General features: G+C 39.4%; 1 protein-coding gene across 1 annotated transcript in view; it reads left to right on the top strand.

Annotated features, from left to right (window-relative positions):
* The window catches only part of KIAA0319 (KIAA0319 ortholog), a 415,358-nt gene that overhangs the window by 279,844 nt on the left and 114,960 nt on the right, over nt 1–20,554 (top strand). The window lies entirely within an intron of this gene.

Here is a 20,554-nt window from a genome sequence, read left to right as displayed (position 1 = left end):
GCCCGTGGCACTTTTCACCCACATTTGTGTCAAGTTCGGATCAGCACCATGTAAACCCTTGTCCAGTGTTCCCATATCCGGTACTATATGGGGACATGGTTTTTGCCTTACTTGGTAAAAGTGTAAGTTAGAAAGATGTTTGCTCGCAGCAAGTTTACACTAGTCCTGAATTATGTTTGATATCAGTTGTGAGACTTAAGGATGAGCTTGGTGCCAGAAGTTATAGCTTTTAAGAATATAAACTAACAAAATGTAGACATCTACTGACAAATTATCAACCATACATGAACATCTGCCTACTAAAATTTCACTGAGCAGCTGAATTCATCAAGTATTTTAGGACTGGAGTTACAATTGTAAATGAACACAGTGCCGTAAATGGTGGCAAGTGTAATTAGCAGAACTTAAAAATTCAAACCAGGTTGAACATTTTCTAGGGAGATATTGATGTATGGTGGATATTTTGACAGTAGAATGACAAGTAAATATTATTTTTGGTGTAGACATATTGTGACAGCAATAACCGTGGTTTACCTTTGAATGTGATGTCGGATAGATTAAATTATTGTTGTGGGTACATTCTGTTATCCTTTATGTCATACTTTATGACTTCTGTTACCATATTGGGGCATTTGACCTACTCATCCACTGAACTTCATAACTAGCATGCCATATTTGTTCAGTGATTAGGTGAAGACTGGTAGACACTAGGTGATAACCACAATCCTGATAATACCTTCCATACTTTCAAGATGGTAGTTCTTCTCATAGCATAGCACAACACAGCCGGAAATATGCATCAATGCCACCATTGGTGGTATCACCTATAACACTACCATTGTTGCTCTTCTGCCATTGTGAGAAAGTACTCTGTATCTGCCTTTCTTCATCCCAGTTGTGGTTTGTTAATTTAAGAATGTGCACCCATCCATTGGCCAAGAATCGCAGGTCCACGGTGGACAGGAAGTGTGGTTTCAACACACAGCACCGTCTGGATATAGCATCAAATTTATTAAGGATAGTTATCCCTCCTTTATGCATTTTATATCTTTTGCAGTACCCTTGTTCCTGCATATGGGTATGGGCCTTTCAAACAAGGGTAGAAAAAATGTAAGTGTCTTGTCAGTTAGGTAGTTTTCAGAAGTTGAAGTTACATATAGGTTTGTCAAAAAAAAGGTTTCACTAGTTTAAAACTATTTTTGTTTTAAAATGTGATTCGAAAGATGAACTAGGCACCAAAAGCTGCAGAATGTGAAAAAGATATCAAACACTCCTAAAACAATGCATCCATCACACCTTTGTAGTAATGGAGGAATTGTGCTTGTTCGATGTAGGGTGTTTTAAGAAATACAGCGTAGGTTAGTCAAAAACAAATCTTTCACAAAAGCTTATTTGATAAGAATACAAAATATATCAATGAATGAAAAACAAACAATTACACTAAAGATTATATAATATCATTACAACAGTTTTGGAAACTGATTGTCATGGTACAAGCAAATATTTTCATGTACTTGAAAGACTTATCAAAGGTGCTGTATGAATGGCACGCTGGTTGAATCTCATGATGAAGTAGCACTTGTAAAGTGCAAAGTCTCACCCAGCAGGGTATCCTGGCACTGTGAGTATTGTAGGAAGAGTCAACTGCCTTTATGTTTAGGTAGAGCATAGGAAAAGCAAAGTCTTAGGATTTTTCCAGAAATAAAGATGATCATCATTAAGATTAAATAAAAGCAGAAGAGAGTTCTGTGTCTTAGCAGCAAGTATAGAGATGGAATGGCCTCTTGAGACTCAAGACTGAGGGACAGTCGGGGACCTTGATCAGGCTGAGCAAAGAAAATAGGACAGTAACTAGTGAGAACATTTGGTTTGAAGGAAGCAGGGCCCTTTTTTTAGGAAACGTGCAATGGACCAGACATACTGCTTTGAAAGTGATGCTCTTGAGAACAGGGAGCTAATAGTGAGAGGACCTATGCAGGGATGTAGGTTGAATATCAAGTGAATGGCAGTTTTGGAGAGGCCAAAAGGCCATGGTTACTAAAAAAAAAAGAAGTCCAGTCTTAACAGCTTGGACAACTGCCTTCTTGGCAGAGAAAGGGAGAAAAGGAAAATTATTGTGCAGAAGACATAAGTAGAAGAAACATGAGAGATTTTATTGATCTTTGGGTACAGTTTAAGGGCATGAGGAAACTAGGCAACAAGGTTCCATACTTCCTGCACTGATTTTGGGATTGGACCCAGTTCATGAGACCACCAATTGAAAGCTTAAGAAACTGAGGAATGCTGGTGGGGGATCAGGATTTTCATTTTATTTCTATTGGTCTGAAAAGAATTCTGATTCCTGCTTGAGACAGTTGCTGTGATGCAATTTTGTAAGTTGGTACGTCTGGATGAGTCTGATTCACTACAACTAAGGGAATCCCATTTGTCATCCGCCCATGTCATAGAAGAGAACCCAATTGATGAGACTGGTAATGGTGGAAATGAATACACTGGGAAGTGTGGAGCTGAGAGAGGACCCGTTTTTTACGCTGGATATGACATGAGAAAAAGTGGATCTGAAGGGAGGTAGTTGTGAGCTGTCCTTTAGGGGGTCAGTGATCCAAGCAAGGAAGCACCTGCTTGGAAAAGGTGAAACAGCAGAATATGATGGTCTACCCTATCGAACGCTGCCAACAGATTGAGTGCGAACAAGGTGGTGTAGCAACCATGGTCTGTCAGCCGGTTGAGGTAATCAAGAATGGACAGAAGTGCCTCTTCAGTGTTGTGTAGTGGTTACATATGGATCACAATAGTCTTCTAAAGTGACAATATTAAACAAGCAAAGATGGTTGTACAGCATCCAGCATGTTGCTGACCACCTGTGCGCTACCAGCAGTGGTTTAGATTGTCATAAGCATCACATGTTGACCCAGTAAAAGGGGATGAAGTCAGAAAGTGACACTTTACCAATCACGGTACTGGCTGTCTCAAAATATTGATGACAAGTTACAAATCAATAAACACTCCATAATTTAAACAAGTACCTTTCAGGTGACACACTGATCTGTGCAGTGAAGCATTAGTTAAGTGAGCAATCTAACACACTATGGTTGTTATGTTGTAATTTTCTGTACTATGTTATGCAGATTTTTATTACATTTACACAATGCTTTGGTTTTATGTAGTGCAATAAACTACTGTCTTGGGCTGTTACTGTGAATTGTTATTCTATTCTGGTCTACCTTATGTTGTATTATGCTGTGTTATGATTTATTATGGTTTGTAGTATGTTTTGGTATGTTGCGGTGTGTAGCGTTGTTTTATCATGTATTACACAGTGCAATGCTGTGTTATGTTAGGGTTTGTTATGTTATGTCATGCTGTACTATGCTCTGTTATGTTAAGATGTGCTATGCCGGGCCATGTTGTGTAATGCAGTGTGTGTTAGGAGGTGCTATGCTGTACTATGTCTGGGCATCTTATGTTGTGGTTGCCATGTTAGGTAATAGTGTATTGTGTTATGTTTGTTTGTACATTACTCTGCTTTGCTATGGTACTTTGCGTTGTGTTATTTTCTGTTATGTTGTGCTATGCTGCGTTATTTTATGGTGTGTTATTTTATGGTATTCTTTGTTATGTTAGGGTGTGTTGTGCTGTGTTATGGTTTGATGTGCTGTGCTTTGTCGTGCAGGGCTATGCTCTGTACCAGTGTATGTTTGTGCGAAAGAGGAAGGCCTGCTGATAAACTAAGATATGCATTTATATGTATATGATGTTCAAAACTGCACATATTGTTCAATTATGCAAAGGCTTTACTATTAAGGCAAGTGTGCAAAGGAAATGCAGTGAACTATAAGCTCAGCTTGCCTTACTGACGGGTTATAAGTACAAACATGTGGGAATGTTTGCAAGATTTCATAATTTGTTGCCAATTACAGTCCTCATACTATCCTCATCGATTATATGCAGATACTTGCAGCAGAATGGAAGCAAGAGTAGTGATTGTTTGCATTCTAAACAAAATGTACACAAATAATATTTGCAATATGAAAAAATATTGATGAAGGTTACACTTAGTTTAGCTAAAGTGTTGTGACATTTTTAGGGACAGCTTTAAAAACTATTGATTTAATATGTCACTTAATAGAGTTTGATGCATGATAGCATTAAAAAAAATAATAATGTAGAATCTATGTAAAACTATTAAGAACAATACAATGGGCAAAATGTTACAACATTGTACCCGCTGTTCTATGACCTCAATTGCTCCAGATTTACGACTTCCAAGAGTTCATACAAGGTAACAGAAGTAGGCCTTAAACCCACATTTCTACTAAACTTTTGTCAGTTCGATTTTCTCGTTAGAAAATGTGCATTTATATAGTTTCTCGCGTAAAAGTTCATTTATGAGTGCAACACCAACATTGGCACATGTAAGACAAACTTGTATGTGTCAATAACTTTGCTAATCGGATCCATAATATTTTGACTCTGACGAGACCTTGCAGGGTTCATCTAGATGTAAATTGTAAAGAAATCATTGATCTAGCGTTTGGTATATGTTTAATATTAAGGCAAACCAGGGAAGTATGGCGCAGTGAGATGAAGTGACTTGCTCAAGAATTACACAAGGTGGTCAAGTGATGGAGTCGACACTGTGAGGACAAGCTAGGCACTGGAGGCAAATATAATCCTGCTTCATGTAGAGTAACTGTTTGCTAAATCCCCCTAGTATGATCAAAAAGCTAGTCTAAACAGTGTCCATTCATAAACACAGAGTGTAAATATTCTCTGATTTTATGATAAATGGTACTCTTCTATGTTCAGAGTCTTGTAGAAATGTGGCACCACAAACAAAGACTGGCTAAACTTGAAGCCCTGCATAATAGGAGCCCTGACATACTCAGAGAGGGTCTTATCAGGGATGTGTCATAGGGAGAATGCCACCATAATGTGTACCCTGCAAGTGCTCTCTCTCTATAAATCCAATATGCGCTCTCTAAAGTGACTGGAGACACACACAAATGACGGCACTCCAGGGTCTACGGTGAAGTGCTTTATTCCTGGCAACGGATTTCAACCAAAACTGTCCTTGTTATAGCCATAGTGAGGCGACGAGTGACTTCTCTATATGGAAAACACAACACCACCGCCACTCTAGACGCTCACCACAAATGTCTTTTTTTCCAGCAGAGTTTTCAAGCATAGGATTAGCACAGTACCATCTACGCCGAGCTAGAAAAGTGACAAAGTCTTTTCTCATTTATGCAGCAAAGACATTAAGCATAGGAAAAAACTATGCCTCTTTGATGAACTCTAACAAGAGCGAAATACATGTGTCAGGGCTGCTTTTATTTATTCCAGGTTGGCTTAGAAGGTATTTTGCTAATACAAATCTGTAATACAGTGCCTGGAATGGTAAAAGGCTTTTGTTATCTTTCAGCTCAGCAATATAGAGGGAGATGTTAGAGGAAAGATACCTGCAGCTCTACCTTTCTGCTTTTCATATCTTCCCACTTGTTTTGGACATGTACCTGCTTTTGCTCCAGCGCGGAGTGCAAAATCCCTCCCTACCGTCACGGACCAAAAGATCTCACACACACACACCATCCATACATTCGCTGGTGGGGCCCATAACACCAACATTCACTCACCATCAGTCTGTGTGGGAGACGATTATCCTTCTCAGCGCTGGAAGATGAGAGGGGGGAAAATACCACTTTACCCTAATGAGCAACAAATCTACACAACCTTCTATTATTCATTAGGCCCTAAACTTCACCTTTAGTATTCCTCTCGTAAATCAGTTAGTGGCAGGTTTGAGTGACTTTCTAATTCTCTAATTAACCTATTCATAAACACATTTCAATGAATAAACAACCCAACTCATTTCTGTAGATATTCAAATTCAAGTTTATATTAATATTGCAAATTAAATCATTCATTTGATCAAGTTGCCATTTATATTTACCTATTCTGGCTAAAGTCGTCCTCTATGTCAAATCTGGCAGTCTCGCAAATCTATTCCCATCAATTTAGCTGCTTCAGTTCATCAGGAATTTGGGCATTCCTTCAGTCCGTCAAAGATTCAGGCTAACAGCTGTCCTGCAGTGTCACCGTCCTCTCCGTCAGCATAACGTCAGGAAATCGAGAAAGGCCAAAACGAACCCGCCTATTACCTCTCTATTCTACCATAATTTATAGTAAAATCAATATCAAATGTATCAAACTTTTGGGCATCCGAGTCTGCTGATTGTACAATCAGGGATCATCCTCTTAAGTTCTCACGAAAGTGTCTTTTGGGTTATGACCCTTGTCAGTTCCGGTTCACACAACAGTCTTTGTTCGGAATACTTGGACGACGTCCCAGACTGTCCTTGAAAGGTACATGTTCATCTGGGGTCAGGTCCAGGCCACTGTGTATCTGTTGTCAGCGCAGGCGCACTTCACCCAAGCTTTGTTCAGCGTTGGCAGTCGGGTTAGGCACCAAAGTCAGCCATCTTTCGGCAGGCCAAAATGGTCAACTTAAGCAAAGAAACACAAAAACGTAATTGATACATAAAAATAACGAATTAAATGTTATTCTCTTGCTAATACCCATATGTGTGTGTATTTATCTAGCCAAAAGCAACACTCAATGCGGTTTATACTTACAAAATAAAGCACGAATCACAATTACATCACAAAAGCGACATATATCATGCAATATTCTAATTATCTATCATTAATATGCGTACGAATTTTAGTTCACGTAATTAATTAGGCCATGCAGATGCAAATCCCACGTGCAATTCATATATTAGTAAGGCTGGTAAATAATTTCCACATCACTTCAATCCATTAGTTTAATTATAATTAATTAATTAATCTTTTTAATAAAACAACATGCAAAATGGGTTGGTATACAAAATGTTGCATAACCCGCTCCAGCAATCCCCCCTTTTGTGATTTTATCACCACACCACCCAAAATTTTGTTCTGTCTTACGGAATCTTTTAAAATGTTTTCTTGCTCTTAATTCTCTTTTTGCTGTTTTATACATACTCTCCTTCCATTCTTCTAATGTTATCTCCTCCAAATCTCTATCTCGATCCTTGTCTTTTCTTTTTAATTTTTCTCTTTTTATTCTTTTCTTATTTTTCTTATTTTTACAGCACATACAACCTAATCTTATCACTAAAATTATGCCGATTACACATGTTAATGGAAACAATATTTTCCCTACAAATGTACTACCAAGCTTCACTAAGAAATTCTTAATAGCAGCCATTTTCTTACCAATTCTTTCCCAAACACCTTCAACCTCCAGTGGTGCAAGTTCATCATGCAATTCAGTAATATTCTTAATATAAGTTTTCAGATCTTTGCTTTCATCAGGAATATAAGTACAACAATGTTGAACTTTCAGCATTGCACAGACTCCACCCTCTTTTGTCAATAATATATCACGGGCAAGTCAATTTTGCATTACCATATCACGCATGGCAACCATTTCAGTGTTAACCAATAAAAATCCTCCAGCGGTGCTGGTTGACAAGCGATCCACTACAGTTGATCATTTTCTAATTTTGTTTGCATTCAGAGTTATTCCCACTGCCGGTATGAATGCATGAAAAATGTCACCTACAACTTCTGCCCAAGATTCTCTCTTGTTCCTAGGTAAATGATTACTTAAGCTATGTACACCATCTTCTCCGCTATCCATATGAATTTTTTTTGGAAAGACTAGGCCTATGTAACATGTGCCATACCAATGGTCTGGCAAACGATAATAATATGCCCTGTTCCCATAAATAAAATATAGTCCAGGAAAGACTGGATCTCTTCCACCTTTGAATCCCCATCCACCCATGATTCGGTATGTATCATGGCACTCGCTATTACCTAAAAAATTATTATCATACACAGTTTGATTCCTTCGAATGCAAAATTTCCCTTTCTGAGGCCAATCTAAAGCTATAGTTGGACTAGCTTCTCCTTTCAAATGTTTTTCTTTCTCTATATCCCAGACTGTTTTCTCCACTTTCCCTTCTGCTGCCTTTCTTTGCATTTTCAATCTTCTTTCTTCAACCATGTCTAAGAATGTCTTTTCCTCCTTCTTCAAACTGCATGTTAGATTGTTTCTAAAAATATACTCTAATGTTAGTTCTTTAGTTTCTAAGAGGAATTCACCTAATACCTTAGCAGGTTTTACTTTGTTCAATTTATTATAAGAAGGCACTTGCGCAAAAATGTTATCTACATCTGAAAAATAATATTCCAATTTCCCTGTCTCATAAAATGAACTAGCTATTACACTACATGTTATTCCATACGTTGCTGGGAGGTGATAAGTCACTCCTTCAGAAACAGATGCAGGTAACTGCATACATACGTAGCAGTCCCGTACGTCCATTGTCTTTACATATTCATACAATAATTTTGAAAAAAATTATTAGACAAATCTGTTATTGACCTGTCTTTATGCAATTAATTATTATCTATTCTAGTTGGAACTACTTTTGAAATCTTCCCTATATTAGTTTTGTTCTCACTATGTCCTTCTAATGTATCTATAGTGTCCTTAAAAGAAATGACAAGAGCAAGGATGCTCTGTAAAAGCATTAATAATCCTGTACAACAACAACACATTTTACACCATCTTTTCATGAATGTACATCTACCTTTACTACTTTCTATGTCAGCCATTTTGTTAAAATGGACCGTGTCTTTTGACTTAGCCTCTTTTACTTCACAACTAGTTTTCCTAACCTAAGTATTCTAACACCTATTTGGTTCTACCAGTCTCTATCTTTTGCTTCAATATTTTGTTTTCTTCATCAATAGTTTTCTTAACTTATTCGGTTTGGCATCTCATCGTTCTTCACTCTCCTCTCGTCATCCAAATATGGATTTTCCTGAACATCCGTTTCTTCTTCTCCAATGTCGGACAAGAGAACTCTCAGGATTTCCGATTCTATTTCATCCTCAACCACTTTCAGTACAGCCTCCTCTGGATTTCCTTGACTATCTGCCTCTTCTCCTTTTTCAGGCAGTGCCACATACGTCCATTCTGGTGACTTATACTTCTGGTTAGGTTTCCTTGTTCTTCTACTCTCTTTGTCTTCAGTTAATTCGTCTTCTTTTCATTTTTCTTGACTTGTCACTTCGTTCACCTGTTCAGCTCGCAGTGAATTCACTCGTGTCAGTCGGTATCTGTTTCCTTATTTTATTGGGCCAAACATCATCTCTTGCAACTCTTTTTACTTTGCTCCCTTTGTCATTCTTTTCATTCCTCCAAGCTCTTTCTTAGAACTCGACCTTCAGGTATTTCATTTTCACTCTCTTCAGACTCTGTCTCAACTTGCTTTGTCTTTTCAGCAACTTCTTCTTCCACCACTTGTTTTGTTTTCCCTACTTCTGTACCTCCTTGGATCTCCGACACGCAATCTTCCTGCTGGCTACTTGTCCCTTCACCTAACTGGATGTTGCAGTTCCCTACACCTCCTCGGGGGTCTTCCACAGAAATCTGTCCCTCTCTCTCTGTACCTGTCCCTTGTTCACTTAGATTTGTTACTTCAGGTGGAATTTCTCTCAGTCACTCATCTGGTACTTCCTTTTTACGAATTTCTTTTGTTGTGTCTTCAGTACTCTTTCCTCTTTTCTTTCTGTGTTCGTTCTTAGAACCCTGCGCTTCTTGCTCATTTCCAGAATCGCTGGATTCAGAAATCTGCAATCTTCTTCTCAGAGAGCTACTTCTGGGGACTAAAGCTGAACTTTGTTCTGTTTTCCCCCTTTTAGAGTTTCCTCGTGTCTTTGACCCTTCGTCATCTGACCCAGTGCTTGATTCTGATTCATCAAAGTATTTTTTTCCTGTGCTGTCCACTGGATTCGGAATTCTCAATGTATGACTTGCATGTATCCAGTTCTTCAGTCCAGCACACTTCACAGCTGTGGTCGTGGTCTGAATTACTTGTCGTGGTTTTCCCCACCTTGGAACCAGACAATTTCTTCTTCTGTGGACCTTTATCCTTACCCAATCACCTGGGCTCAGATCATGGGCTTGCTTCTTTTCAAGTGTGGTGGCATCTGGTCCAACCTGATAAAACACAGAATGAACTGCGTCAGCCAGGCCTTTACAGTATTCCAACACCATGTCATCAGTTATTGTCATCAGCTTGTTGACTGGTATAAACACGTCTCATTGCACGTCCCATGATTATTTCATGAGGACTCAATCCTGTAGTTCTGTCTGGAATTGCCCTTATTATCATGAGTACTAGAGGCAAGACATCAGGCCATTTCATACCTGTAGCCAAACACATTTTCCCTATTCTATTTTTAATAGTACCATTCATCTGTTCAACCACACCAGAAGCCTCTGGTCGGTAGGCACAATGTAGTTTTTGTTGTACATTCAATGCTTCACAAATTAATCCTACAATCTCATTATGGAAATGTCCTCCTCGGTCTGACTCAATTGTCACTGGGAACCCGAACCTGGGGATGAATTCTCTCAATAGTAGCTTAGCTACGGTCAACCCATCATTTCTTCTTGTTGGGAATGCTTCCACCCACCTGGAGAATAGGCAGACCACTACCAAAACATACCTCAGTCTGTTACAGGGAGGCATCTCAATGAAATCTACTTGCATTCTGGTGAAAGGCCCTCCTTCTCGACCTATTGTTCCCAGACTCACTACTGTCTTCCTTCCAGGATTGTACTGCTGACATATTAGGCATCTCTGACAAAGACTTTCTGCTACAAGTCTGAATTTTGCATTGTACCAGGTCTGCTTAAATGACCTGATCATGGCATCTCTCCCAATATGTCCCTGGCCATGATACATCCGTGCCATGGTAGACATCATGCTATCAGGCATAACTGGTCTTCCATCTCGATAGACCCACACATGATCTTTTTCCCTTGGGGCACATCCTGCTTTTACCCACTGTCTCATTTCCTCATCTCCTGCCTCATCCTGCAATTGTTTTACCTCTTCCCAAGTTCCCACAATGTTAGTGAACATCAATGAGCAAGAAGACATTTCTCTTTCCTTAGCCCGATTGACCAAATTCTGATTTCGTGCACAATACTGCGCCATGTCGTTTGCATACCTATTCCCAGTGGCAATGTAATCACCACCTTGACTATGTGCAGCACATTTTACAACAGCCAATTGTTTAGGCAGCTGTATCGCCTCAAGCAATTTTCCAACCACTTCTGCATTCTTAATAGGAGTTCCACTCGAGGTCAGGAAACCTCTTTGTAGCCATAGTTGGCCGAAGTCGTGGACGACTCCAAAGCCATACTGGCTGTCAGTTATCACAGTCACTCTCACACTCTTCCCAATCTTGCAGGCTCTAGTCAAGGCCACAAGTTCTGCTACTTGGGCTGATTTCACTCCTTTCAAATATGATGCTTCTATTACTGCTGCGACCGTGCATACTGCACTCAGCACTCCTTCATCTGTTCTCAAACATGACCCATCAACGAACATCACAAAATCACTTTCTGGCAAAGGTACATCTTTTATGTCTGGTCATGGTTTTGTACAAAACTCAAGTACATCCAGACAATCATGATCAACTTCATCTCTTACCTCCACAATCTCAGCATCAGGCAACAAAGTTGCAGGATTCACATTCACACATCTTGCAAGACTCACATTAGTGGCACCCAATATGACCTTTTCATACTTAGTCAGCAGACTGTGTGTCATATACTGAGTACGACTTCTTGTCAACAGAATTGCTACATCATGGGGTACAAACACTTTCAATGGATATCCCATCACAATTCCTTCACTCTGCTCCAAATTTCGACATGTTGCAGCCACCGCTTTAAAACATCCAGGTAAACCTACAGCTACTGGATCTAGCATTGATGAAAAATATGCAATTGGTCTTTTCATTTTTCCATGCTTCTGGGTCAACACAGAAAGTGCACATCCATTTCTCTCACTGCAATACAACTTGAATTCTTTTTCATAGTCAGGCATACCTAATGCAGGTGCTTCACACAAACCATCTCTCAATTGTCTAAATGCCGCCAATTCTTCTTTGTTTAATTCAAGGGGATCTTTCACATCACTTCTCGTTAATCGCACTGAAGGCTTTGCAATCAGGGAAAAGTTACCAATCCACTGACAGCAGTACCCTACCATTACCAGAAACATTCTCACTTCTCTTTGAGTCATGGGAGCTCTCATTCCTTTTATTATTCTGATTCTGTCTATGGTTATTTTCCTTAGTCCTTTCTCAATGTTGTGTCCCAGATACTGTACTTCCTTTTTGCAAAACTGTAATTTTGATGGTGATACTTTAAGTCCTCCATCTGCCAAATGATTCAGCAAGGCTATTGTATCTACCTCACAGGCTTCACGTGTTTTTGACGCTACCAAAAGGTCGTCAATATACTGGACCAATACAGAGCTTTCTGGCATTTCTAGACCCTCCAAAGACTTTTTTAATAGCTGATTGAATATTGAGGGGCTTTCTGTATACCCCTGTGGGATTCGGCACCATGCCAAAATACGCTCACCAAAACGAAATGCAAAAATATGCTGACTGTCGTGGTGCAATGGGATGGAAAAGAAAGCATGACACAGATCCATCACTGTGTACCATTCTGAATCATGGGGAATCTGATATGAAATCACTGATGGGTTTGGCACAATGGGACAACATGATACCACAATTTTATTCACCTTTCTCAAATCTTGCACTATCCTAAATTTCCCATTAGGCTTTTTCAGTCCCATTATCGGTGAATTACATGGACTACTCATTATTTCTCTCCAGATTCCTTGCCTGATCATTTTCACTATTATAGGAGTTACACCTTCAATTATTTCAGGTGTCAATCTGTACTGTGGAACATTTGGATATGTTACTCCTTCTTTTACAGTTATTTTAACTGGATCTACATTTCTCATTAGTCCTACATCTTCTCCAGTGAAAACCCAAACCTCTGCCTTTACAGATTTTCTCAGTTCTTTTGGTAATTCATCAGGGTTGAATACAGCATATGTTTCAGTAACTTCACTTTCTCTGTTAGCTAGGGTCATCTTGTACAATACATCATCATCTGGTGTTTCAAAAGCTATTCCATCCGGAGTACAAAATATAGTGCAATTCATTTTGCACAACAGGTCCCTACCTAATAAATTCACAGGACTGGAGTCACACACCACAAAGCGGTGCATTTCTGAAAATTTCCCTATGCTAACTTTCACTGGTTCTGTAAGATATGTCTTAATTTGTCTATTGGACACACCAACTACTTGGATTGTTTCATCCGAGAGAGGAAGATTCTTAACATCAGCTGATCGAGTAGCACCAGTATTCACTAGGAAAGTAACATTTTCATCATTAACCCTCCCGTCTACAAATGGTCCTGTCTGGTCTACTTCTAGAGTTGCGCCAAGTACGCACTCTTCTTCCTCCCTTCGACACCGTCAATAACTCTCTGCAGCGTCACTCTCATAGCGTTGCAGCAAATACTGTGAGACAGCGCTAGCGCGTGGCAGCTTATTTACCTGTTCTTCATTGTAGAATCCCGATTCACTACTATACTTCTGTGTGTTTCTGCTCTGTGGAAAAGGCGGTTTTGGCACCTGATTCTGTGGGGAAACAACTTTCTGCTGTTGCTGCAGTTGACCACTCACCTCATGCTGCACCTGTGGGTTCAATTATGGATTTTCATTGTTAGTACTCGGGGGAAACTTACACTCAGATTTCCAATGCCCTATCCTGCCACAATTATGACACAGAAATTTCTTATTAGCTTCTTCAATGTTCCCTTTGTATTTTCCATTATTACATTTTGGCTTGGTCCCTGCTTGTTCCACCAATTGTGCTTCCTGTCTCTCCGCTACCTTTACCTGTACCCACATTGCCTTCTCCTTTAACTTCCGCTGTTTTGCTTCAATTTCATCACTGAAGTATTTAGCATGTCTCAATACTTCATCTATTTTCTTGTTTTGCCAATCTACTGTATGCTGTTTAATCATGTCACCAATTTCTGGACGTAAACCATATACAAATCTGTATACAAAATGGCTCAAATCCTTTTCACTCAGATTCTCCTCTCCGCTAAACTGCTTAAAAGCTTGTATTAGCCTCTCGTAATATGCATGTACTGACTCTTTACTTTCCTGGTGTGTTCGATCAATTTTTACCCAGTCTGTCTCTTTAGGGGGCACTTTATTTTTCAAAAATACCATAACCTGCTCATATTTTTTCATTACCTCGGGGTCTGGTGCTCCTGTTTTAGGATCCCTTGGATATTCTTTGGTTGGCCAATTTATCATTAGCTTACACTCTGACCATAGATCTGCTGGTACAATTATGTCAAATAGACTATTCAGATCAATCCATAGTACTTTTGACAATTTCACAAATCTGTCTACCTGTCTGTACCACTCGACGGGCTTTTCGCGTAGTCGAGGGAAATCATTCGTAAAAGACAAAATATCCTGTCTCGTCCATGGGACATGTACATATCCTCCACCTGGAATCTCTCTCATAGGACATTCTGTCACTACCTTCTCTTTTTCTCTTACGGGAAAGGCTGAAAATGTCTTATCTGAGGCATCATCTCGTTTTCTATACCACCTGCTTCTCCATTTATCCACGTCTCCCCATTTTCTCAGCAAAATGATTATGTCCTTAATTTGACCTATCCGTCCTGTGGTGTTCATATTCTCAATGTCCTTTTCAGTGAATTCTACTCGATATGGTTTCTGTAAGGCTTTTACCTTTTCAATGTCAATACCCATTTCATTTGCTACTTCTTCTAACCTTTCATGCAAGTTTTTTGCTCTCCAGGTCACACTTTTGCACAAAAATAATAATTCTTCATCCTGATAGGTTTTCAATTTTTCTGTCGGGATAGTCCCTACGATCAATTCTTCCAATACCATTCGTAACTTGGCCACATCAATTGATTGGGATTCCTTGTCTTTCCTCTGCAAGTTTCTTAACCATTCGCTTAACTCGTCTGTTGATGGTCCTACTGGTTTTTCTATACCTCCGTGTCCAAAATCTTTTTGTGTTTCTGGCACTGTCTCTATCATTGTCGTCTCTCTGCACAATTCTGATCTACAAACGGATTATTTGTCAAATTTGGTTCCATTACACTCATAGTCTGCCTCCATGGATTCTCATTCTGACTCACTCTTGGTTGTTCTTCCGGGGTATTACTTCTGTAAGGGACTGTCAAACAATGCTCACTGTCCTTCTGTTTTTCAAAAATAGGCATTACTGGACCTATCGTTACTGGAACAGTTACAGCTTCTAGATTCTTGGTCAATTCTCTTATTTTCTCAGTCAATTCCAGGGTTGTTTTCGCTAATTCTACAGAATTTTCTCCATCCGTTCTTTCTTCTGATCTTTTTTCTACTTCCCTGGTACTACTGTTTTTACTCAAACTTAGGGATTTTGGTTCCGATTTTATGATTCGCATTGTTTCTCTCATTGGGGCACTTGGAGTTAACATTTCTGGTTCTGGTCGATACGGTGGTGGATTTTTATAGAACATATCATCAAGAATATCATCCTCAGACTCATTTGTTCCATACCCTCTTGACTCCACATTATGCCTCTTTTCTACACACTTTCGTCCTTCATTCTCTCCAACAGTTCTTACAGGGAACACACCCTCAGTCATACTCGCATCTCGCCATCTTTTCATTCGATCGCTATGCGTTTCGTGTCCGTATGGTCTTCGAAACCAGTACCTATATCCTCTACCACTTCTTTGTCTCTCTCGTTGATGCATTTCGTCTTCCCATTCCGTCAAAGCCTCAAACTGTGTCGGTCTAGGTCTTGGTTCCAAATTCATCATTCTTTCCCTCAAATTTCTTAAAACAGCCAAATTAAATGAACCATGCTCTGGAAAATCTAACACTCCGTCATCCTTGGTATATCTCACCCAGTTATCTAACCAAATACAAGTATGATACCCATATTTCGCAATCATAAAGGATGCAGGGGTTTTCGGTGGAGGAAGTAACTGTCCTTCCCTAGTTTTAACGGGTTTGTCTTTCTTAAACCACTTCTTGATTCTCCCTAACCAAGTTTTCTTTTCCTTCTCTGGTGGGTCGTAATACATTTCTTGTCTTTTGCGTATCGCTAGTCTCTTTAACCGTACCGCTAGTCTATCCAATCACAACGCGACTTTACACTAACGCACCAATTCAGAGCGTCCACGTCACTGTCACAGTCCTCGAATCCCAGCGCGACTCACACTAACGCACCAATAAGGAACGTCTACGTCACCCTGTTTCCCTCCAATCCTTGCGCGGCGTACACTAACGCACCAATCTGGGGCGTTTCACAATTCTGACCGACTGACCAATCCCAGCGCGGTCGTTCTGACGTCAGCAGCCGCTGCGGCAGCTCCTGCTTCTGTCTACCCCTCCTTTACAAATCCGCTCAATAAGTTTTTGTTTCAATTTCTGTTAGTAACAACATAGAAACATCTCCATTGTCCGCTTCGCTAACCAAAGAACAGCAAAAGACCTTTCTCACGAGAATTCCGTCTTTCCCGAGAGCAGTGCTTACCTCTGCCCTACTACGGAATCATTACTTCCGTTGATAAAGTAGCACATCCCTCTACTTCACCCTTCTAACAAGCATTAGCTAATTGTTTCTCTAGCATTTAAGACACATAGTTGGAGACCCAATGCTCCTGAGAAATAAACCTAGAGTTTCGCAATCAACCCAAATGCCTTTACATTCACACTCGTTCACACAAGAAAATGTAGTACATTCGCACAGAATCCTGTCTTTCCCGAGAACAGCGAACAGTCTGTCCTACTACAGAATTATAACACACGTTAACAAAGCAGCACTTACCTCTCCTTTGTCCTTCTAACAAGCGCAGAGAGTACCTATTACCTTTCCAGTGATAAGCATTATTGGAATGCCAGTTGGATCCCTGGTACCTAAGACCAGAATTTCACAGGTAACCTTCGCTATCATACACACATCTCTCACACAGAAAATGTCTCTAATGGCAACATACGACGATGCTACCGAATCGAACCCAGACAATGCGCCGTGCAACTTCAATTGTCACACATTTCCCCTGTGTACCTACAGGGCAACAACAATTCGGTCTTTCCCGAGAGCAGCGCTTACCTCTGCTCTACTACGGAACCGTTACAAACTTCCGACTTCCTACATCCCAGAAGCCATGCAAACAACATATAACTCAACGTAACTCAACATAGAGTGTTAGTACATAAATCAACCCCAATCAATAACCAAAATCAATAAGCAATGTACAAGCAACAATCACTAAACCAAAACCATAACAACCATCATTCTGCTACCAGAAAAACTGCTCCAGCGCGGAGTGCAAAATCCCTCCCTACCGTCACAGACCAAAAGATCTCACATACACACACCATCCATACATTCGCTGGTGGGGCCCATAACACCAACATTCACTCACCATCAGTCCGTGTGGGAGACGATTATCCTTCTCAGCGCTGGAAGATGAGAGGGGGGAAAATACCACTTTACCCTAATGAGCAGCAAATCTACACAACCATCTATTAATAGGCCCTAAACTTCACCTTTAGTATTCCTCTCGTAAATCGGGACGGATCAGTTAGTGGCAGGTTTGAGTGACTTTCTAATTCTCTAATTAACCTATTCATAAACACATTTCAATGAATAAACAACCCAACTCATTTCTGTAGCTATTCAAATTCAAGTTTATATTAATATTGCAAATTAAATCATTCATTTGATCAAGTTGCCATTTATATTTACCTATTCTGGCTAAAGTCGTCCTCTATGTCAAATCTGGCAGTCTCGCAAATCTATGCCCATCAATTTAGCAGATTCAGTTCATCAGGAATTTGGGCATTACTTCAGTCCATCAAAGATTCAGGCTAACAGCTGTCCTGCAGTGTCACCGTCCTCTCCGTCAGCATAACGTCAGGAAATCGAGAAAGGCCAAAACGAACCCGCCTATTACCTCTCTATTCTACCATAATTTATAGTAAAATCAATATCAAATGTATCAAACTTTTGGGCATCCGAGTCCGCTGATTGGACAATTAGGGATCATCCTCTTAAGTTCTCACGAAAGTGTCTTTTGGGTTATGACCCTTGTCAGTTCCGGTTCACACAACAGTCTTTGTTCGGAATACTTGGACGACGTCCCAGACTGTCCTTGAAAGGTACATGTTCATCTGGGGTCAGGTCCAGGCCACTGTGTATCTGTTTTCAGTGCAGGCGCACTTCACCCAAGCCTTGTTCAGCGTTGGCAGTCGGGTTAGGCACCAAAGTCAGCCATCTTTCGGCAGGCCAAAATGGTCAACTTAAGCAAAGAAACACAAAAACGTCATTAATACATAAAAATAACTAATTAAATGTTATTCCCTCGCTAATACCCATATGTGTGTGTATTTATCTAGCCAAAAGCAACACTCAATGCGGTTTATACTTACAAAATAAAGCACGAATCACAATTACATCACAAAAGCGACATATATCATGCAATATTCTAATTATCTATCATTAATATGCGTACGAATTTTAGTTCGCGTAATTAATTAGGCCATGCAGATGCAAATACCACGTGTAATTCATATATTATTAAGGTTGGTAAATAATTTCCACATCACTTCAATCCATTAGTTTAATTATAATTAATTAATTAATCTTTTTAATAAAACAACATGCAAAATGGGTTGGGTATACAAAATGTTGCATAACCCGCTCCAGCAATCCCCCCTTTTGTGATCTTATCACCACACCACCCAAAATTTTGTTCTGTCTTACGGAATCTTTTAAAATGTTTTTTTGCTCTTAATTATAATTCAGTTTCACCCATTTCTTCTCTTTTTGCTGTTTTATACATACTCTCCTTCCATTCTTCTAATGTTATCTCCTCCAAATCTCTATCTCGATCCTTGTCTTTTCTTTTTAATTTTTCTCTTTTTATTCTTTTCTTAATTTTCTTATTTTTACAGCACATACAACCTAATCTTATCACTAAAATTATGCCGATTACACATGTTAATGGAAACAATATTTTCCCTACAAATGTACTACCAAGCTTCACTAAGAAATTCTTAATAGCAGCCATTTTCTTACCAATTCTTTCCCAAACACCTTCAACCTCCAGTGGTGCAAGTTCATCATGCAATTCAGTAATATTCTTAATATAAGTTTTCAGATCTTTGCTTTCATCAGGAATATAAGTACAACAATGTTGAACTTTCAGCATTGCACAGACTCCACCCTCTTTTGTCAATAATATATCAAGGGCAAGTCAATTTTGCATTACCATAGCACGCATGGCAACCATTTCAGTGTTAACCAATAAAAATCCTCCAGCGGTGCTGGTTGACAAGCGATCCACTACAGTTGATCATTTTCTAATTTTGTTTGCATTCAGAGTTATTCCCACTGCCGGTATCAATGCCTGAAAAATGTCACCTACAATTTCTGCCCAAGATTCTCTCTTGTTCCTAGGTAAATGATTACTTAAGCTATGTACACCATCTTCTCCGCTATCCATATGACATTTTTTTGGAAAGACCAGGCCTATGTAACATGTGCCATACCAATGGTCTGGCAAAAGATAATAATATGCCCTGTTCCCACAAATAAAATATAGTCCAGGAAAGACTGGATCTCTTCCACCTTTGAATCCCCATCCACCCATGATTCGGTATGTATCATGGCACTCGCTATTACCTAAAAAATAATTATCATACACAGTTTGATTCCTTCGAATGCAAAATTTCCCTTTCTGAGGCCAATCTAAAGCTATAGTTGGACTAGCTTCTCCTTTCAAATGTTTTTCTTTCTCTATATCCCAGACTGTTTTCTCCACTTTCCCTTCTGCTGCCTTTCTTTGCATTTTCAATCTTCTTTCTTCAACCATGTCTAAGAATGTCTTTTCCTCCTTCTTCAAACTGCATGTTAGATTGTTTCTAAAAATATACTCTAATGTTAGTTCTTTAGTTTCTAAGAGGAATTCACCTAATACCTTAGCAGGTTTTACTTTGTTCAATTTATTATAAGAAGGCACTTGCGCAAAAATGTTATCTACATCTGAAAAATAATATTCCAATTTCCCTGTCTCATAAAATGAACTAGCTATTACACTACATGTTATTCCATACGTTGCTGGGAGGTGATAAGTCACTCCTTCAGAAACAGATGCAGGTAATTGCATACATACGTAGCAGTCCCGTAAGTCCATTGTCTTTACATATTCATACAATAATTTAGAAAAAAATTATTAGACAAATCTGTTATTGACCTGTCTTTATGCAATTAATTATTATCTATTCTAGTTGGAACTACTTTTGAAATCTTCCCTATATTAGTTTTGTTCTCACTATGTCCTTCTAATGTATCTATAGTGGCCTTAAAAGAAATGACAAGAGCAAGGATGCTCTGTAAAAGCATTAATAATCCTGTACAACAACAACACATTTTACACCATCTTTTCATGAATGTACATCTACCTTTACTACTTTCTATGTCAGCCATCTTGTTAAAATGGACCGTGTCTTTTGACTTAGCCTCTTTTACTTCACAACTAGTTTTCCTAACC

Source organism: Triturus cristatus, chromosome 5_2 (assembly GCF_964204655.1).
Source record: "Triturus cristatus chromosome 5_2, aTriCri1.1, whole genome shotgun sequence".
Lineage (NCBI taxonomy): Eukaryota > Metazoa > Chordata > Amphibia > Caudata > Salamandridae > Triturus > Triturus cristatus.
This window is presented reverse-complemented; position numbering and strand designations above follow the sequence as displayed.